Raw genomic sequence first — 7,784 nt, 5'->3', positions numbered from 1 at the left:
GACGCCAGCACAGTGGTGGGCGAAGAATTCCAGTCGACCCCACGGAACCAGGATTTGATGCAAGATCCATCATCGTTCAAGGTCTGGTCGACCGGAACAGAGCTCACAGAAAGGGTCATGACAGAGACGTCCCACCACCAGCCGAGTGCATGTCTCCGGACCAGAGTGTTTCAGCAGAGCCATCAGAGCCGCAGTGATTCCTCCCAACTTCAGGTTGGCGACTGGAGTCAGTAAGTTCAACGGTGAGTCTAAGCCCGATACTTGGCTTGAGGACTACCGAGTGGCTGTCCAGATCGGCGGAAGAAATGACGAGGTGGCCATGAAACATCTGCCTCTGATGTTGGAGGGATCAGCCAGGGCATGGCTGAATCAGTAGACACCCATCAGCTTTTACACGTGGGAAGACCTCTCCCGAGTGTTTGTCAGAACGTTCGAAGGAACATGCAAGCGACCAGCAGGACTGACAGAGCTGCAATCTTGTGTGCAGAAGTCGAATGAGACTTTGAGAGACTACATCCAGAGATGGATCACATTGCATCACACAGTAAAGAATGTATCTGATCACCAGGCAGTCTGCGCCTTCAAGGAAGACGTTAAGTACAGAGAGCTAAGCCTGAAATTCGGTTGAACCGGAGACATGGATCTGAGTCGAATGATGGAGATAGCCACCAAATATGCCAATGGTGAGGAAGAGGATCGGTTCCGGAGCGGCAAGCACAAGTCAGTCGCCAAGGAAACCGGAGGAGGGAACTCCTGTCGGAAGCAAAAGCGGAAAGCCGAGCCAGCTACTCCTGGAGAAGCCTTAGCCGTGACTCATGGAAAGTTCAAAGGAAAGCCCAAGGGGCCTTGCAACCCCAAGAAAGTGAAGGATAAAGAAGGAAATGACGTGATGGATTTGCCGTGTGACATACACATGAAGAAAGATTAAGAGGGTAATTTCATTTACCCAAAGCATACCACTCGGTAGTGTCGACTCCTGATACAGCAGTTCCAAGGGAAACAGTCCAAGGATAAGGAAAAAGAGTTGGACAAAGTTGAGGGCAAGGAGGATAGTGACGAAGAATATCCTCAAGTCAATTCCACCCTGGTGATTTTTGCTGACGTTGAGAGCAAGAACCAGCTGAAAGTTATAAACCGAGAGGTGAATATGGCCGCTCCAGCGACACCCAATTATCTGAAGTGGTCTCAGACGGCCATCACATTCGACCAGTCAGATCACCCGACGCACATAGCCACCCCTGGGAGGCAGGCTCTGGTGGTCGACCCAGTCGTCGAAGGTACTCGACTGACTAAAGTGTTGATGGATGGCGGCAGTAGTTTAAACATACTGTATGCAGAGACGCTGGAACGGATGGGCATTCCGATGTCCAGACTCAGCACAAGCAACATGAGTTTCTATGGAGTCATTCCTGGCAAGAAGGCCGCATCACTCGGCCAGATTGCTCTCGATGTGGTCTTTGGTGATTCCAAGAACTTCCGCAAAGAAAAGTTGACATTTGAGGTTGTAGATTTCTAGAGTGCCTACCACGCTATTTTGGGCAGGTCGGCTTATGCACGTTTTATGGCTCGACCATGTTACGTGTACCTCAAATTGAAGATGCCTGGCCCCAAAGGCATGATCACTATTGCTGGTAATCGCTAGAAAGCGGAAGAGTGCTTCCAGAAAGGCTCAAAGATCGTCGATGCTCAAGTGGTGGCAGAAGAGTGGCAGGAACACCAGAGAAATGCAGACCCGAGTGGTTTGTTGCGAGCCAAGAAGCCTGCTACAGAATCAGCGTTTCAGTCATCCGGTGAGACAAAACCATTTCACATCCACCCGACCGACCCCAACGCTGCTCCGACTAATATCTCCACAACACTCGACCCCAAATAGGAAGAAGCGCTCATCCAGTTCCTCCATGAGAACTAGGACATCTTTGCATGGAAACCTTCTGACATGCCAGGTGTACCCTGGTGGCTGGCTGAGCACCGTCTGCGAGTTGATTCAAAGGCAAAACCTGTCAAGGAACATCTGCGACGGTCCGCCGTCCAGAAAAGAAAGGCTATTGGCGAAGAGGTGGCTCGGCTCTTGGCAGCCAAGTTTATCCTAGAGATTTACCACTCCGAGTGGCTCGCCAATGTTGTCATGGTCCCCAAGAAGGACAAGTCACTTCGCATGTGCATTGACTTTAAACATATCAATCGGGCCTGCCCGAAAGATCATTTTCCTCTCCCCCGCATCGACCAAATCTTCGACTCGACTGCGGGATGTGAGCGACTGTCTTTCTTGGACGCCTATTCCGGGTACCATATGATCCGTCTGTTTGGACCCGATGAGATCAAAACAGCTTTCATCACCCCATTCGGGTGCTTCTGTTATGTCACCATGCCATTCGGCCTCAAGAATGCCGGAGCCACGTTCATGAGGATGATTCAGAAGTGTTTGCTCACTCAAATTAGTCGGAATGTGGAAGCATACATGGATGACATTGTGGTCAAGTCACAGAAAGGTTCCGACCTGCTGACTGACCTTGCTGAAACATTTGCCAACCTCAGGAGGTATGATATCAAGCTTAATCCATCCAAGTGCACATTCGGAGTTCCTGGCGGGAAGCTGCTCGGTTTCTCGTTTCCGAACGAGGAATCGATGCAAACCCAGAGAAAGTGGGCACTATACTCCGAATGAAACGACCTGTGCGGGTGCACGATGTTCAGAAGCTTACTGGTTGCTTGGCCGCTTTAAGTCGATTCATCTCTCGTCTCGGTGAGAAGGCATTGCCTCTGTACTGACTAATGAAGAAGTCAGATAAGTTCGAGTGGACTCCTGAAGCTGATGCAACGTTTGCAGGGTTGAAAACCCTGCTTTCCACCCAGCCGGTGCTTGCTGCACCGATCAGCAAAGAGCTTTTGCTGCTTTACATTGCAGCCACAGGACAAGTCATCTGTATAGTACTTACGGTCGAGCGGGAAGAAGGGAAAGCCTTCAAAGTTCTGCGCCCAGTATATTACATTTCTGAAGTCCTGACCCCATCAAAGCAAAGATACCCTCATTATCAGAAACTCGTATATAGGATTTATATGACCACGAAGAAAGTTGCTCACTACTTCTCTGACCATACCATCACAGTCTTCAATGACGCCCCCTTATTAGAGATTCTGCAAAACAGAGATGCAACTGGTCGAGTGACAAAATGGGCGATTGAACTCCTTCCCCTAGATATCAGATTTTAGGCAAAGAAAGCTATCAAGTCCCAAGCAATAGCAGATTTCCTCGCCGAGTGGACTGAACAGCAGTTACCGACTCAAGTTCACTCAGAGCATTGGACTATTTTCTTTGATGGCTCTAAAATTCTGAATGGTTCCGGTGCCGGGGTAGTGTTGGTTTCCCCCCGAGGAGATAAGCTCAGATATGTACTCCAGATTCACTTTGATTCCTCCAACAACGAAGCAGAATACGAAGCACTTTTGTATGGGTTGCGTATGTCCATCTCACTCGGCGTCCGTCGCCTCATGGTCTATGGCGACTCAGATTTAGTGGTTAACCAAGTGATGAAGGAGTGGGACGTCAGAAGCCCTGCCATGACTGGTTACTGCAATGCAGTCAGAAAGCTGGAGAAGAAATTCGAGGGATTAGAGCTCCATCACGTCCCCGACTGAAAAATCAAGCAGCCGATGACTTGGCCAAGATAGGTTCCAAAAGAGAAGCCATCCCCAGTGGCTTGTTTTTGGAGCATGTTCACGCGCCGTCGGTTCAAGAAGATCCTTTCACTGAAGAAGCCCCGCAGCCAAAACGTGCCACGGATCCAATTGAAGTCGAGGTCCCAGCTGTGGTCGACTTAATCATGGAAGTTCTGTTTATCACCCCTGACTGGACAATGCCTTACATCGCGTATATTCTAAGAATAGAGCTCCCAGAGAATGAAGAAGAGGCTCGGCAGATCGTCCATCGATCCAAGGCCTTTACTGTCATGAGGGGACAGTTGTACAGAGAAAGCGCGACTGGAGTCAGCCAGAAATGCATAACACCGGAAGAGGGTCGAAAGATTCTCAATGACATCCACTCGGGGACCTATGGCCATCATGCGTCCTCTCGGACCATTGTGGCTAAAGCATACCGATCGGGTTTTTACTGGCCCAGAGCAAATGAAATGGCGAAAGAGATAGTCGACAAGTGCGAAGGATGTCAGTTCTACTCCAACATGTCACACAAACCCTCCTCAGCCTTGAAGACCATCCTAATCGTCTGGCCTTTCACTGTTTGGGGGTTAGAAATGGTTGGACCACTGAGAACTGGTAGGAGCGGCTTCACCCATGTACTGGTGGCAGTCGACAAGTTCACCGAATGGATCGAAGCCAAGCCCATTAAAAATTTTGATGCTGGCACTGCCATCAGCTTCATCAGAGAATTGATATTCAGATATCGAGTTCCGCATAGCATCATCACTGACAATGGGTCAAACTTCGATTCTGATCAATTCGAAGCCTTCCGCGCTTCTCAAGGCACACGAGTCGACTACGCTTCAGTCGCCCACCCCCAGTCGAATGGACAAGCAGAAAGAGCAAACGGCCTAATTCTCAAAGGACTGAAACCCCGGTTGATGCGTGACCTCAAGCACGCAGCAGGCGCGTGGGTCGACGAACTTCCATCAGTTCTTTGGCGATTGAGGACTACTCCAAATCGGTCGACTGGGAGAACTCCGTTCTTTTTGGTCTACGGAGCCGAAGCGGTTCTGCCAAGTGACCTGCTTCACAATGCACTGCGAGTCGAGCTCTACTCTGAAGTCGAAGCAGAACAAGCCTAGCAGGACGCAGTCGACCTTCTGGAAGAAGAAAGAGAGATGGCAATGATCCGATCGACCATCTATGAGCAAGACTTGTGCCGATTCTACGCCAGAAATGTGAAGAGTCGAGCCTTCCAAGAAGGAGACTTGGTCCTCCGAGTGGACCAACAGAAGCCACACAAACTCGCCCCTACTTGGGAAGGCCTCTTCATTGTTACCAAAGTTCTCCACAACGGAGCATACTGTCTTTACAACGTCGATCGCCAGATTGACGAGCCACGAGCTTGGAATGCAGATCTGCTCCGCCCCTTTTATACTTAAGTATTCACTGAGATGAGTTGTAATAAAAGTACTTCTGTTGTTTATTTATCAAAGACAAGAGTTTTATAATTTTCCCAGTGATTGTTGTTACTCTTGTTCACATGAAGCAGTCCCCTAGTGGGTGGCTTAGCTGCGAATCGGTTTTGCCTAAGTTTAAACAAAATCCTTACCGAGTGGTGAGCCAGCCTCCCACTCGGAGGCTTAGCTGCAAATCCGTTTCGCCTAAGTTTAAACAAAATCCTACCGAGTGGTAAGCCAACCTTCCACTCGGAGGCTTAGCTGCGAATCCGTTTCGCCTAAGTTTAAACAGAATCCTACCGAGTGGTAAGCCAGCCTTCCACTCGGAGGCTTAGCTGCAGTCCAAGTACTCGCCTAAGTTTAAACAAATTCCAACCGAGTGGTAAGCCATCCTTCCACTCGAAGGCTTAGCTGCAGTCCAAGTACTCGCCTAAGTTTAAACAAAATCCTACCGAGTGGTGAGGCAGCCTTCCACTCGGGGGCTTAGCTGCAGCCCAGTGTTTGCCTAAGTACAAATACAACATGCGCTCCGCAAGGAGGACGAAGCGCAGGTCGACTGCTACCTTCTCCTTCCGAGCTACGCCACAAATACAACATGCGCTCTGCAAGGAGGATGAAGCGCAGGTTGACTACTACCTTCTCCTTCCGAGCTACGCCACAAATACAACATGCGCTCCGCAAGGAGGACGAAGCGCAGGTCGACTGCTACCTTCTCCTTCCGAGCTACGCCACAAATACAACGTGCGACCCGCAAGGAGGACGAAGCGCAGGTCGACTGCTACCTTCTCCTTCAGAGGTACACCACAAAAATCCTACCGAGTGGAGAGCAAACCTCCCACTCGGAGGCTTAGCTGCAACCCAGTGCTCGCGTAAGTTTTTGAAAATCTTACCAGTGGAGAGCAAACCTCCCACTCGGGGGCTTAGCTTCAGCCCAGTGCTCGCCTAAGTTTTTGAAAATCCTACCGAGTGGAGACCAAACCTCCCACTCAGGGGCTTAGCTGCAGCCCAGTGCTCGCCTAAGTTTTTGAAAATCCTACCGAGTGGAGAGCAAACCTCCTACTCGGGGGCTTAGTTGCAGACCGGTGCTCGCCTAAGTTTTGAAAATCCTACTGAGTGGAGAAAAAACCTCCCACTCGGGGGCTTAGCTGCAGCCCAGTGCTCGCCTAAGTTTTTGAAAATCCTACGGAGTGGAGAGCAAACCTCCCACTCGGAGGCTTAGCTGCAGCCCAGTGCTCGCCTAAGTTTTTGAAAATACTACCGAGTGGAGAGCAAATCACCCACTCGGGGGCTTAGCTACAGCCCAGCGCTCGCCTAAGTTTTTGAAAATCCTACCGAGTGGAGAGCAAACCTCACACTCAGGGGCTTAGCTGCAGCCCAGTGCTCGCCTAAGCATGACGAGGTACGAGCCGATTGCACTTTGTGCTTCGTCCCTACCTGCAAAAGTGCATCACAAACACTAGTATATATTCTGAGCGAAGGACAATGATTGTTCGAAGGCGAACGCAAACATATTCAACGGCAAAACCAAGTTCGGATAGCATCCTACGGATCCAGAAGTGCTCAAGCATCGAGCCTGTTAAAGTCTATCGGTTACAAAAACCACTCGGCATTCCGAGGAAAATTTAAGGCATCAAGCATAGAAGTTTTTTACTCCTCCTGCGAAGGACTAGAAGGTGCAACAAACTCGTCCAGGTCAATTCCATCTCCGATCCGAGTGGCAGCAGCAATGAAGGTCTCCATGAAAGATCGGAAGTCATGCTTCTTGGTATTGGCCACCTTGAGAGACACCAGCTTGTCCTCTTGCGTGTCCTTGCAGTGAACACGGACAAGAGACAGAGCAACGTCGGCACCACACCTGGTAGAAGACTTCTTGCATTCTTGCACTCGACTTGGAACTTCGTTCAGTCGAGTCATCGGAGACTCGAGGTCGTTCTGAAGTGTTTCTCCTGGCCAGAGTGCAGTGTCGATGCGCGATGTTGCAACCCTCAGTCTCGCAAGATAGTCGACCACAGCAGCAACGTGAGACTCGAGACGGAGCATGTTCATGGCGGCTTCATCCTTCACAGGAGAGTTGATGGGATCCAAGCCAGTCTCCACTCTACTAGTCTCCTCTTCAAAGTTTTGGTAGAATTCCGTGGATATGATCAGAGGATAAGCTAACTTTCCTACAATAAGTCAGTGATTACCAGTCGGATATAAGGGCTTACCTTCGAGCATGAGGAATAACTTCTTGGCGAGCCCTCCCAGATAAGCCTCTAAGTCGTTCGTCTTTCCCACCAGTTCGCTAGCCTTGTCACTCAGGGCCATCTTGCCATTCTTCAGTCGGCTGACCTCATTGTTGGCCGCGTCGAGAGCAGCTTTCAGATTGGTATTCTCCTCTTCAAGTTTTCTTCTGCAAGTTTCATCTTGTACGAAGCCGCTTTCTGTGCCTTGGCGAGGTCAAGGTCCTTCTTCTTCAGAGCATCCCTTAGTTTATCTGCGAAATGACAGTGAGATCAGACTCAGGAAAGGACAAAAATAAGGCCAGTCATCAAGGTTCTCACCAAACATACCTTTTGCCTCCTCCTTCGCCTTCGTGAAGTTCTCCTGGACAAGCTTCAGATCAAGTTCGAGCTGGATATGCTTGTTCTCCAACTCAGTATAACGAGCCACAAGCTCGCAAGATTTCTGCGGAAGATCAGTCGA

Source organism: Triticum aestivum, chromosome 6B, assembly GCF_018294505.1.
Source record: "Triticum aestivum cultivar Chinese Spring chromosome 6B, IWGSC CS RefSeq v2.1, whole genome shotgun sequence".
Classification (NCBI taxonomy): domain Eukaryota; kingdom Viridiplantae; phylum Streptophyta; class Magnoliopsida; order Poales; family Poaceae; genus Triticum; species Triticum aestivum.
This window is presented reverse-complemented; position numbering follows the sequence as displayed.